The following is a 13,189-nucleotide window of genomic DNA, read 5'->3' as shown; positions in this document are numbered from 1 at the left end:
GCATGGCAGGACTTTATCAGAGAAGAAGAATAGTGGCTGGAATTTAAAAATTACTGATAGTGACCGTTGAACACATTGCGTCCAAACAACACAGAACTACAGCAACAAAAGTGAGAGTAGAACTTAATATCCACCTTAAAGACCCTGTTTCCACAAAAACATTCTGCAGAGAAATTCACAAAGCCTTAATCACAGACACCAATGCAAAAATGCGAAAAAAGATGGTGTCATGATCATAAAACCTGGACAGCTGAAGACAGGAAATGAGTGATATGATCTGATGAATCATCATTTATATTACTCCTAACAGCAGGTCGAGTTTATGTACGAAGAACCACCAAGGAAGTGAACAACTTGGACTGTCTGGTTCCAACTGTCAAACATGGGAGGTGGATCTGTGAAGATTTGGGCAGCCATAATCTTGTTATTCTGCTGGTGACATCATTAGTCTACATGGTCATGTTACTGCCACCAAGTATTTGGAAATTCTAAGTGATCAGGTGCATGCTATGATCCAAATGTTGTTTCAAACAATTATGCCATTTTTTAAGATGTTTATGTTCCCATACATTCAGCCAAAACAGTTAAGTCTGGGTTTGAGGACTCAGTTACTGACAGCTCAAAATCAGATCAACAGCATAACTGATCTCTGAGCTCTGAGAGTCTCTCCAGAGTCTTCAACAGACCAGATTCTGAACTCCTGACTTGTGCTGTCTGTGTAGTCTCTCTCCCTTTCATCTATATAGGGTTCATTATTATTTATCTTCCAGCTGTAAGTCCCCTGAGTGTCTCCTCCTCCCTGTATGTAAGTCTACACTACTAATATCATGTTTAGAGTGAGTGTGAGTACATGTTTTTGTTACTTGTTGATACTGATATGTGTAACCTGCTTAATATTAAGAAATCAGGGGCATCATGGAGCATTTTATTTAGCACTAGTGATGTCAGTTGCTCTCTTGTGCTGCTGTCATTAAACTTGTGCTGTTTTATATTTAATATGTTAAGACATTTAAGCAGTGTAAAACTATTTGTGTGTAAAACTATTTATTCAGATCTGATGTTGCAGCCATCTTTTGATTAGAGTTATAAAAACTGCATTAATAAACAAGGAACAAATTAATAAATTGTGCAGAAACTTTTCAGCATCAAAGCAAATTAAATATGCAGACAATATAAAGGATAAACTATATATAAATCACCTTGAGCCTGGGACACTGGTATAAGTGAAATCAGCACTAAAAAGGGAACAGAAACAGAACATGACATAAATATGGAAATTATTCATTCTGTTAACTGTACATATTAGAAAAAGAGAACCCTCAAGATTAAATCTAAACTGCCATCTGTAAGAAAATACATTTGAAACTTTCTAAATGAAAAATAAATTAAAAATACAATAATCTAGACAAAGGTCAGTATTCTGCTCATGAATGCATTTGTTTCACTTTATTGCAAAAAGTAACCAAGTATGCAGCAGATATTATTATAATTGAAGTCTGAAAATCTTTTAGCTGGGACATAAAACCAAAGGACTATCACACTGTTATGTTCTTACAAAGAGAGAGAGAGAGAGAGAGAGAGAGAGCTACAAGACATTTTAATCCTGATCTTAAATACATTGTAGTAGTTTTAAACAGTTGTTGTTGATCTTTCAGCTGCTCCCTACATGCGTGAGGGGTCGCCACAGAGGACCAACTGGTCTGCACAACAACCTGGCACAGGTTTTACGCCGGATGCCCTTCCTGAAGCAACCCTCCCATTTTTTATTCGGGCTTTGGATCGGCACTGCATCCTGGGAATCGAATCCAGGCCTTCCACATGGTAGGTGAGAAACCCACCCCCATGACTGAGCCATCAGCGCCCTAAAGTAGTTTTAAACAGAACTGTTTAAATTCCTCTCATCACCTATCAGTCTGCTCCCATACACTGAGAACAATCTGTACACATCTGTTTTATTTTGATGAAGTTAAAGCAGTGATGGTCTGCTTCATAGAATTTAAAAGAGGCAGGGATTTATTTCTTTACTTTTTTTATTATTCATTGCTCAGGCCCAAGGTCTGTAGACTCGTTTAAGAGTAAGAAATTCTGGTCCATTGTCTCATTTAGAAGTGGCTCACCCTCCCCCACCAACAATTTCTATCCTCTGTTGGTACAGTCCTGTCCACCTGAATTAACTCTCAAATTTTATATAAGATAATCAATTCTAATGTCCCAGTTAAACCCAGGGTTCTCAACCAGGGAGCCATGAAAAAAAAATACGAACTAATTTAAATATATTCTTACATGTAATTAATTTTATTAATAATACATTGAATTGAAAAATAACACACTAAAACTATTTTTTAAAAATAAAAAATTAATAATTTCATTTTCTGACTGAAACCCGAAAATGTAGTTAACATGCACCGAGCGCTCAGTCAGGCATTTCACCACAGCAAACATAATGGACAAATTTGTAGTTCAACTGTCAGGCGATAAACAGACTCCTACTCAGAAAAAACAGTGACATCAATACGACAACAGTTACCTTAACTATGGGTTTGTGCTGTTTTCGAAAAACAAGGATTTACCTCAGCCACAATGTGTTGTCTGCTCTAAAGTGTTATCCAATGAGTGTATGAGACCATCTAAATTGATCAGACATTTGCATGCAAATCACGTGCAATACAAAGTCAAAAACAGGTCATTTTTTGAGCAAAAAGCAGAACAACTGGCTAGCGCACAGACTGAAATAAAACGTGTGAATAAAAAGCTCCTCAAATGATCATATGTTGTAGCCGATAAAATTGTCAAACAGAAAACAGCACACACTGTCAAGGAAACTTTAGTTTTGAGATGTGTTACTGCAATTGTGAGAGAATTTGGAGAGGAGAGTCCAAGAAAGCAGCTGAAATACTGCTTTTAAAAGACACAGTCAAGCTCCACATCTCCTGCATGTCCAAAGACATCACAGAACAGTGTGCAGCACGGCTTCACAGCAATGACTTCACTATACAGATAGATGAGTCGTGTGAAAAATGTCACAGCTGCTTGCATATGCTTGCTATGAATGGAAAAAGGAAGTACATGAGGACTTTTTGTTTTGTAAGAAGCTACGCACTACTACAACGGCAAAGGATATTTTCAGAGTGATGGATTGTTTGATGACATCGAATGAAATAAACTGGGCTAACTGCATCGGCGTCTGCACAGACGGAGTTGCAGTGATGATGGACAAGCACTCCGGAGTGGTCCAGCAGATAAAAAGCTGTTACACATTGCTTTTTTCACAGAGATGCTCTTGCTACAAAAGGAACCTACTCTTCATCATGTTCTACAACAGACTACAATGATTGGAGAGCAACAATCTCCAGATTGTTCACAGCCTTCTGCGCAGAGGTGGGTGCTGAAAACCAATTGCTGCTCATGCACACAGAGGTGAGATAGTTATCCCGGGGACGAATGCTGACTAAAGCTAAACTAAAGCTGACTATGCATCTTTAAACTGCATTATCCAGCATGAACGAGTTGAGGCTTTCAAAAGAAAGCTAAAACTGTAGAAAAACTGCACTTTCAGGAACCTTTGACATGTTTGAACAAATGAATGCCTTTCTAGCAAAGAGGGAACTAGATTTTGAAATCATCAAACCCCATGTTACAGTGCACCTTTCAAAGATGTCAGAGAAATGTGACTTATTTTCCTGCACTGCCTGAGGATCAAGCAGCTTCTTAACTCTGGAAAAAAAATCGCCCTCTCCAGGCCTGGTAGGGAACTGTCCAGCTGTTCCTGATATATATATAATAAACTAAACAAAGTAATCTAAAAGAAAAGAACACAAAATAGTGGGAATTAAAAATTTTATTTTATTTTCCTTGCTTACTTTCTTTACTTTACTTTAATTTCCTTTACTTACTTACTTCTTTCTGCTATTTTTGCTCGTAATTTTCTCTTTATTCACGCTTCCATTTTCTGTGCTCTTCTCTCTAAGTTGCTAGTTTGCGATTCCAAATATCCGGAGTTTTATTCAGATTAGAGACAGGATAAATGGTCCATTGGTCCAGTGCTTCTGACAGCCTTTTTTCTCTTAGTCTTTTTTTTAAATTAATTAATTTATTTATTTTTATGGAGACTAAGCAAAGTTTATCAAATCAAAATGTCATACACATTATAGATATCAGTCTCCACTTGGTCAAACACTCAATGTATTTTTTGTGCAATGTTAAACAGAATGTCAAGAAACTGAAACTTTAAATAATTTTCACCGCAACATGATAGAGTTCTGCTGAGCGTCGAAAGCTTTAAACTGGAATAGAAACGTCAAATCTTGATGAAAAAAGAAAAGAAGCAACATTTCTCTGGAATGAAGGCCTTAAATTAAAATTTAGAAGGAAAACTAAAGACTCGCCCTTGAAGCCTCTATTATAAAGTGTACCATCGAAGTAGTAGCTCCCTGTGTAATATTCAGTATCGAGCTCAATCAGCAGTCTCAGCCATGTGTTACCTGCTCCAGAGAGAGAGAGAGAGAGAGAGAGAGAGAGAGAGAGAGACAGGATAGATACATGTACACTAATCAGCCGTAACATGTCCCCTTTTTTCCGCCAAAACAGCTGTGATGGACAAGGCTCTAGAGAAGGCTGTAGAGAAGACTATACAAGGCCTCTGAAGGTGTGATGTGGTATCTGGCACCTACACATTTGCAGCAGATCTTTTAAGTCCTGTAAACTGTGAGCTCAGGCCTCCATTACAGAAAACAGAAGACATTTATTAAATGTGTAGATCATGTCTATATTGTGTCGGTCCAGGACCATATCCATATGTCTGCACAACATCCAAATCAGGTTCAGTGTCTGGACGTCTGACTACGACCCCACTCAGACATGCAGCTCAATATTCAAAGGTCTGGATGGGAGTTTTCTGGATGTGGAAAAGAGATATGCAGAAAAACTGACATGTGACATCAGTAAGCACAGCCTGTACAATGAACATGCTACAAAAAAATTCAGTTACATTCTAATGAATTAATCTTCTGGACCACACTTCACTATACCTTATTACATTTCATCTGCTATTTTAAAATTTTAGATTTTCTTCATATATTTTGCCAAATTTTCCCTGGAATATGTCAAAACAGACCAGAACAGCAGAAGATCACTCCTGTCAGACAAGAAAAGGAATCCAATCACAGAGTGGACAACAGGCTCACCCAAGCTGACCGTTTGAAAACGGGAGATCTGGTCTAATGCATCTTGATTTTACGGCATGATGCATGTGGCAAATATTTTCAAGTTTATTTTCTGCATAAGTTTTTGATAAATTTGACACAATAAGTAAATAAAACTAGACAATAATTTGGCATATTTTCCTTGTCTGAAGTTTCACATTTTCTTCCTGAATGTGGATATCCAGGATGTTTTTGGGTGTCTCCAGGATAAGCTTCAGATTCACTGCAACCATAACCGGCATAAATTGTTTCCTGAAGATGGATTCATGATTTTATGAGTCGATCACAGCACAGCTCCAATGTTTTTAGGTTCTTATGTGAGGAGGATCACTAGTGGTCTTGAGCAAACCTGAGCACCCCAATATATTCTTGTTACAATTTTTCTAAAGATAACACAACCTGCTGCAGCAGCATTCCGACTTATAAATTCATAACATTTAATTATGCATCATATGAACAGTATTCCTAACATAGGTGACCACTGAAGCTTCTGACCAGAAAAAACCTCTGAGGATGATGAATAGCAAAAAATATGTAACTTTAATTTTGAAATAGAATAATTATTAATATCTACAATGTCCATATAGAATATACCCAGTAATAGTGATGGTATAGTGTTCCTAATAAAGGGTATGTTCTGAAATATAATCAACCTGAATAGTTGTTTTGTCTCCAAATGACTCTGCTATGGAGACTCTGGCTTCAAATGACTGTCTTCAGATTCGACAACTTTTGAATTAAAAAGAGTTCAATGATTTCAGTGGAGTTAGATTTAGTCCAACTTCACACCTCCTCCCCTTTTTCACAGCTCAACTTGCATAACTAAATGAAAATAGAAAATAAACCACATCCTTGACATGCTCTCTGCTCTCAACTAACACGTCGAGCTAGCATTAGGGCTATTGTTAGCTAGCTACAAATGTTGGTGCCAGGTTAGCTAGCTAGCACGTTAGCCGTCCTACATGACGGTCATGTTAAATCAAGCAGAAACGAGCTAACGGCACCGTTACAGTTGGGAATATTTTCTTCTGCTATGGCAGTTTTCTAAAGTAATGCCCGGTTAGCTCCTAACGCTAACTCTGACTGAAACCAGCGTTTAGCTAACGGTAGCTAGTTACTATGATGGGACAAAGCTAGCTGTTGGATAGATGTGTATCTGCTGCCTTTATATTGTTTATACAGTTTATATATTTTGTTTATATTTTTGTAAAACCACTTTTGTAATTGAAGTTAAGTTGTGTTTGTTATTTGTATCTTTATAGATTGTTTTTTTTGTTGTATGTTGCGGGACTTTTATTTTGAAGCCTCGGTTCCGGGTCTCGTGCAGATGCTGATTTAGCGGGAGGGTTTTTAGTGAAGAAAGTTAGCGGTAAGCACGGACATTATGGATGCTCTGATAAAAGTTTATTCTAGTCATAAAAAGAACTTAAAGTATCATAAAGAAGATTTAAAGACTATTTCCCTTTCTCACAGCATGCAGCCAACGAGGTATTTGTTTATTTGTCTGTATTTTCTGTCTGTAAACTGCCATTGCTTCTGTTCCTCACGCTTTCACTGTGTGTCAAGATAATGTGTTTGTTGTGTTTTGTTGTTACTGTGTTTCGTTTTCACGGCGGATTTGAGGAAAAGTCTTCAAATAAACCAGTAATAGGAGAGCCGTGTGTGTGTTCAGTACAGTTCAGGCAAATTATAAAAAATTATAAAATTATTATTATCATACGCCGCACACTGCATCAAATTGGTCTGCATTGATGTCGTCCCAAAAGGAAGCCTCTACTAAAGATGATGCTCAAGAAAGCCCGCCTACAGTTTGCTGAAGATAAGCAGACTAAGGACATGGATTACTGGAACCATGTCCTGTGGTCCGATGAGACCAAGATAAACTTATTTGGTTCAGATGGTGTCAAGCGTGTGTGGCAGCAACCAGGTGAGGAGTACAAAGACAAGTGTGTCTTGTCTACAGTCAAACATGGTGGTGGGAGTGTCATGGTCTGGGCCTGCATGAGTGCTGCTGGCACATATTCCAACATGATAACGACCCCAAACACACCTCCAAGATGACCACTGCCTTGCTAAAGAAGCTGAGGGTAAAGGTGATGGACTGGCCAAGCATGTCTCCAGACCGAAACCCTATTGAGCATCTGTGGGGCATCCTCAAACGGAAGGTGGGGGAGCACAAGGTCTCTAACATCCACCAGCTCTGTGATGTCATCATGGAGGTGTGGAAGAGGACTCCAGTGGCAACCTGTGAAGCTCTGGTGAACTCCATGCCCAAGAGGGTTAAGGCAGTGCTGGAAAATAATGGTGGCCACACAAAATATTGACACTTTGGGCCCAATTTGGACATTTCCACTTAGGGGTGTAGTCACTTTTGTTGCCAACGGTTTAGACATTAATGGCTGTGTGTTGAGTTATTTTGAGGGGGCAGCAAATTTACACTGTTATACAGGCTGTACACTCACTACTTTACATTGGAGCAGAGGGTCATTTCTTCAGTGTTGTCACATGAAAAGATATAATAAAATATTTACAAAAATGTGAGGGGTGTACTCACTTTTGTGAGATACTGAGATTCTATTTGTAGACTGCTGCAACAACAATAAAACACAATGATCTGTTTTTTCTGTTAACTGTGTATTGTGTTTACATCCACAGCATTTTACTATTGCACTTTATTCATTACAAAACTGTGTAGTGGTCAGTGCTGCACTGTCCCTGGTCAGTTATTGTACTGTACTGTACTGTCTTGCACTGTGTACACACATGCACTTTATGTAGTACTGTGTAGGTCTGTGTAGTGAACTTAGTTCTGTGTTGTCTCCTGTAGTTGTGTGTTTTATGTAGCACCATGGTCCTGGAGGAACGTTGTTTCATGTTACTGTGTACTGTACCAGCTGTATGTGCTTCAAATGACAATAAAAGCTACTTGACTAAACACCAGTGACCTGGAGTCCCAGTTAATGACGTCCGCTCGTAACAACGAGTCTAAAGTCTTTACTTATGGTTTAGTAACTGGATACATGGAAATATTCTCAAAGAAATCCTTATTTTAACTCATTTCAGCACTTTTCAACACTCTACACAGTTCTGGAGCACATTATTCTCACACCAGTCTCTTCCCTACACAAATCTTTTCTGATTGGCTCATAACAGATCCATCATAACAGGAGAAACTTCCTATTGGACAATCAAATAAAAACTGTTACAGCAATTACATTTCACATAACTGAACACGTTCATACTCAATATTAAAATGTCTTTGACTCCCTCTAGTGGTAACTGCTGTATGGTTTTAATCCTGACTAGTAAGGGGCGGATTCTTCAATACATCCAACCAATGATTTGCTCCTTCACATCCTGCACGCTAATGCAGTCTTTAAAAAGCAGGAACAATCTGCTGAAGCAGTCATGTGTTTTACACAGTCGAGACTTAAGAGAATAAAATAATGAGTCAGTACATGGAAGTGAAGGAGAATGATTGGATCATGGATGAAACATCACTACATGTGAGAGTTTCCTTAAATCCCTGTAATATTTTATTAGACCTGATATCTATCATGTGATTTGTTGTAGAATAGTTTTAAATGTAAGCTGATATAGGGAATAAAACATGAGGAGCTTTAGTTGAGCCCACAAATAGTTTTCTCTCTGAATATCACATTTTCCTTCATAACACACACTAATGATGTCTAACAGCCAGATGTTTTTTTTTTCTTTTTGTACACAAATGATACTGTAACTACTACATACTGTTTCATTGTGGACTCAGTTACAGAGTGAAACCCCAGAACTGCAGAACTTTTATTTTGAAAGTTTTCCGGAAGTACTAGTTACTAGTACTTGTACTGCTTGTGGTTTCTCTGGAAGGTGTATATTATTCTCTTTTTTTTATTATATATTAATATATTGTGGTTCACTTTTGGACTATTTGTACATCACAGACACTGTACAGAGACTGTACTTACAGCTGATTCATCATTCTTGTACAGAGAGTCTTCACCAACATAACATATCTGTCACTCCTCTACAATGGTGTAGCAAAGGGCTGTGTCAAAGTCTGGTCTTAAGTATACTGCTGGACAGGCTTCACAAAACTGAACATATTCATACTCATTATTAAAATGTCTTTGACTCCCTCTAGTGGTAACTGCTGTATGGTTTTAATCCTGACTAGTAAGGGGCGGATTCATTCAATACATCCAACCAGTGATTTGCTCCTTCACATCCTGCAGCAAAGGGTTGTGTCAAAGTCTGGTCTTAAGTATACTGCTGGACAGGTTCAGGAAATCCAGGTTAATCATCCTGGAGAAGTCTGTAATTTGTTCTCCTGCTATCACTGTGTGCACCACTGCTGCCCTCTGCTGGCTGCTGTCGGTGTAGCATGGTCTCAGAGTAACAAACAGGATTTAATGTTAATTAATACAGTAAAATATACAAGAAACTATTTTCATGTTACAGTTTTCCATAGAAGAAGTGTGTGATGTTCTTCACTGCAGACATCAAGCAACAATTCACCTCAATTCTGTAGACCGTGTTAGTGCTCATATACAACACTGATTTAGGTCTAAGCTTGATTTACAAACCTCTAACCCTGACTGTCTTACTCCCTCTGACAGGACTGGGAAGAAATGCACTTATGATGATGTTTTCTAGCAGAGTTTTACACTGAAACCAACTGGGGAAGAATAGTCTGTTTCGGGGGAGGAAGAAAGGAAAAAAATGGGGAAGGAGGAAAAAAGAGAAAACAAAGAGAAGAAAGAAAGGAGAAGTGCTTGTTTCCAGACAAACAATTGCTCTTATTTTTTTTATTTAAAAATAAGATTTATTATTTAATACGGAATAATAAGCAGCCAAACAGTGCACATTTAACATACAGGCAGTGCACATCAGTGCTGGATTTTGAGACATGACATGGACTAATACAAGACACGATACGTAAAAGACAACTAGATGAGCCAAGTAAAATAGGAGCACTGCTGGAATTGCCATGTGCAGCAAAATCTTGAATTGTTTAAATGTTAGTGATAATTATTTAGTGAGACTTAAATCATGGACAGTGGAATAATTCATTTTTAGAATGAGGGTTATTGGTTTGGAAATGAACTCATTTCATTAATCTTGCCTGATTTTGCTAATATTCTGTTTCATTTAGGTGTTCAGTAATAACAAGATAAACTACTGGATTAGGGGTTTCTATTACTTTTCCTTGTAAGACGCTGGACTTTACAACCTATAGTTAAATGCAGTGTATCTGAAACAGACACACTTTAAGCAGAAACACATTTCAGAATGCACAAAACATGGAACTTTGAAGCAGACAGACCACAACAGCAGAAGATCACTCCTGTCAAACATGAAAAGGAATTCAAGCCCAGAGTGGACACAGGTTTATGCAAACTGACCATTTGCATCTTGATTTTTTTCTGCATGATGCAGGTTGTAGGCTTAGAATTTGGCATCAACAAATTAAATGCATACAACGTGCAAATATTTTCAGCTTCACAGTTCTGTCCTCCCTGAATGTGGGTGTCCAGTTTGGCTGATAGCTAAACAGATTCCCAATGAGAGACAAACGTAGCTGGTTCAGGCTGTTTATTTGACTTCCACAGAAAACACTGTAAAACTTAAACACACAGAAGAAAAGGATATATGAATCAAACGTATCAAAATTGACAAGTTAACAGCACATTTAAATACCTACAAGAGTATGACATGTTTCTAATCACGGTCAAATGGTATTGAAAACATGCCATGATATGCTGAAACCTAGCCTGTTAGCTCAATGCTAATACACAAAGGAATGTCCCATTAACCCGCTAACAGTAATTAACATTGCGATCGCGACCAAACTACATTAAAATAATATAACATCTATCGCTATTCAAACTACTAAACAAGTCCTTAAACTGTGTACAACCCAATATTCGTACTTACAGGCATATAATTTCTCTGCTCTGTACAAGTGTACCAGTGTACTTGGCATTCACTGAGGAAACAAAGTGCTACTCCTTTGGCATGGCCGACCTCTGACCAAAAACTACAGCAACCCAACAGAACAAAACACAAAACTGAAAAACACCACATTGTCTATACAGCCACATTATGTGGTATTGCTTCAACATTTAGTGGGCAGCACATTCACACTTCCTCCCCTTCTTCACTGCCGAACACACAGCACTGAATTAAAAAAAGAAGTGAAACCACAACTCCCAAAATGTCTCTGTTCTCACGCCTCTAAAACTGTCACTGCCCTGTGTGTCAGTGTACAAGGCTAATGAGAAGTGTTTATTTCTGCATAATTCATGAGGAAGATTTGACCAAAATAAATAAATAATACTAAACAATAGTTTGGTGTTAGTGAGTATTAGAATGAACTTATTGCGCTGAGTTGCTTCAGAGTAGTCAGAGTTTTTAAAACCTTTCTGTATACAGGAAACACCACCAGAAGATGACGATCAAACGCAGATTCCACTAAAACAGACCTGTGTTTTAAACTCGCTCTACTTGTACTCTTACCTGTTGAACTATCATAGTTACTGAGAGTAGATACACATCAAACTAAACCCTTCTCATAACAGATATGGAGACACTGATCCACCTGAGCAGTCATGCTGAAGTACACACAATGTCCTAATCACACAATAAGATCATCACTCAGGACATTCAGACTGCAGATGAACAACTTTATACCCCACCACTCACTCTAATGAAGACACAAAGAGAACATTTACTCACAGAGCATCACAGAGAGTGGACTGAGCTCCATCCTGTCCCTCTAATGACTGACTGACTGACAGAGCAGAGGTGTGAGTTAAAGTCTAGATACTGTGTGGTTTAACTCCTATTCCTATTCCTATTCCTTTGGTTAACTCCTACTCTTTCTTCCTCTTTCCAGAAAATCTAAATATGCAAACATACAAAATAGGAAAGTGACAGTAGAGGAGATTCACTGATCTCATCTTTAAGATAAAAAACAAACAAACATCTGTATCATCCGTATTGGAGACAAAGAGCTGTGTGCTTTCTCCACATGCTGGAACTGTGAGACAGCACCGTGACACTCTTATAAAGTCAGTCTTAATCAGTCAGAGCTTTAGTGTTAATGTAATCCCATGGTCATGCTTTCCTGCTCTCTTACTGGTCACTACCATTATTGTGGTTATTATTCTGCTAAAAGCCTTTAAGCACAAATGTACATTTAATGCAGACTTTTCTCAGGCAGCGATTTATTTGAACAATTTTGTACGATTTATCACAATAAAATATACATCTCCTAAGCCTAGTGACTAATGTTACTAGGTCAAATCTGTGGCTGCTTTATTAATGCTTAAATTATAATTACTCTCTATTGAGTTTTTTCTTCATTCTGAAAATGTTTGAGCTGTATGATCATTTATGATTCATTAGCAATTCTACAGAAAACCCAAGTGTAACTAATTTCAGTTAAAATATTGTCCTGATGCAGAGAGGACAAGACTGTGATGAATATGGATGAGTACACATGTACATTTGTGATCCTTATCTAATGATAAAAGGTGGAGAGGGTGTAAAGCTGTTCTAAACGAGCTGCTAGATTTATGTTATTGACTTTCAATTGTTCTTTATGCAGTAAATCACTAAATAGTAGATTAAAGCACCAATCAAGTGGTAAAGCATCAAACCAAAAAGTTGAGAGGTTATGTCATTATTAATGTTGCCTTGTCCCACTAAAATCTATGCTTATGAGAGCAATGGCCTTAGAGGAGCTCTGAAGAATTTCCCTGTAAACTGCAACAACCACAAGTTAAAAAGAAATGTGGGCGTGTCTTCAAACATATGTTGATAGAATTGTAACACCCTCAGTCACACCTCCCCCTCTTCACCATCAGAGGGAAACCTCACCCAAATACTGACACTTCCAGGTCACTCAGTTCACTTCCTGGTTTTAAGTCATTTAAGCCATGCATATGCTAAGTGTGAAGTTCTCCTGTGTTATCAAGCCTTGTTTC

Source organism: Hemibagrus wyckioides, linkage group LG07 (assembly GCF_019097595.1).
Source record: "Hemibagrus wyckioides isolate EC202008001 linkage group LG07, SWU_Hwy_1.0, whole genome shotgun sequence".
NCBI lineage: Eukaryota > Metazoa > Chordata > Actinopteri > Siluriformes > Bagridae > Hemibagrus > Hemibagrus wyckioides.
Note: the sequence above shows the minus strand (reverse complement) of the source record.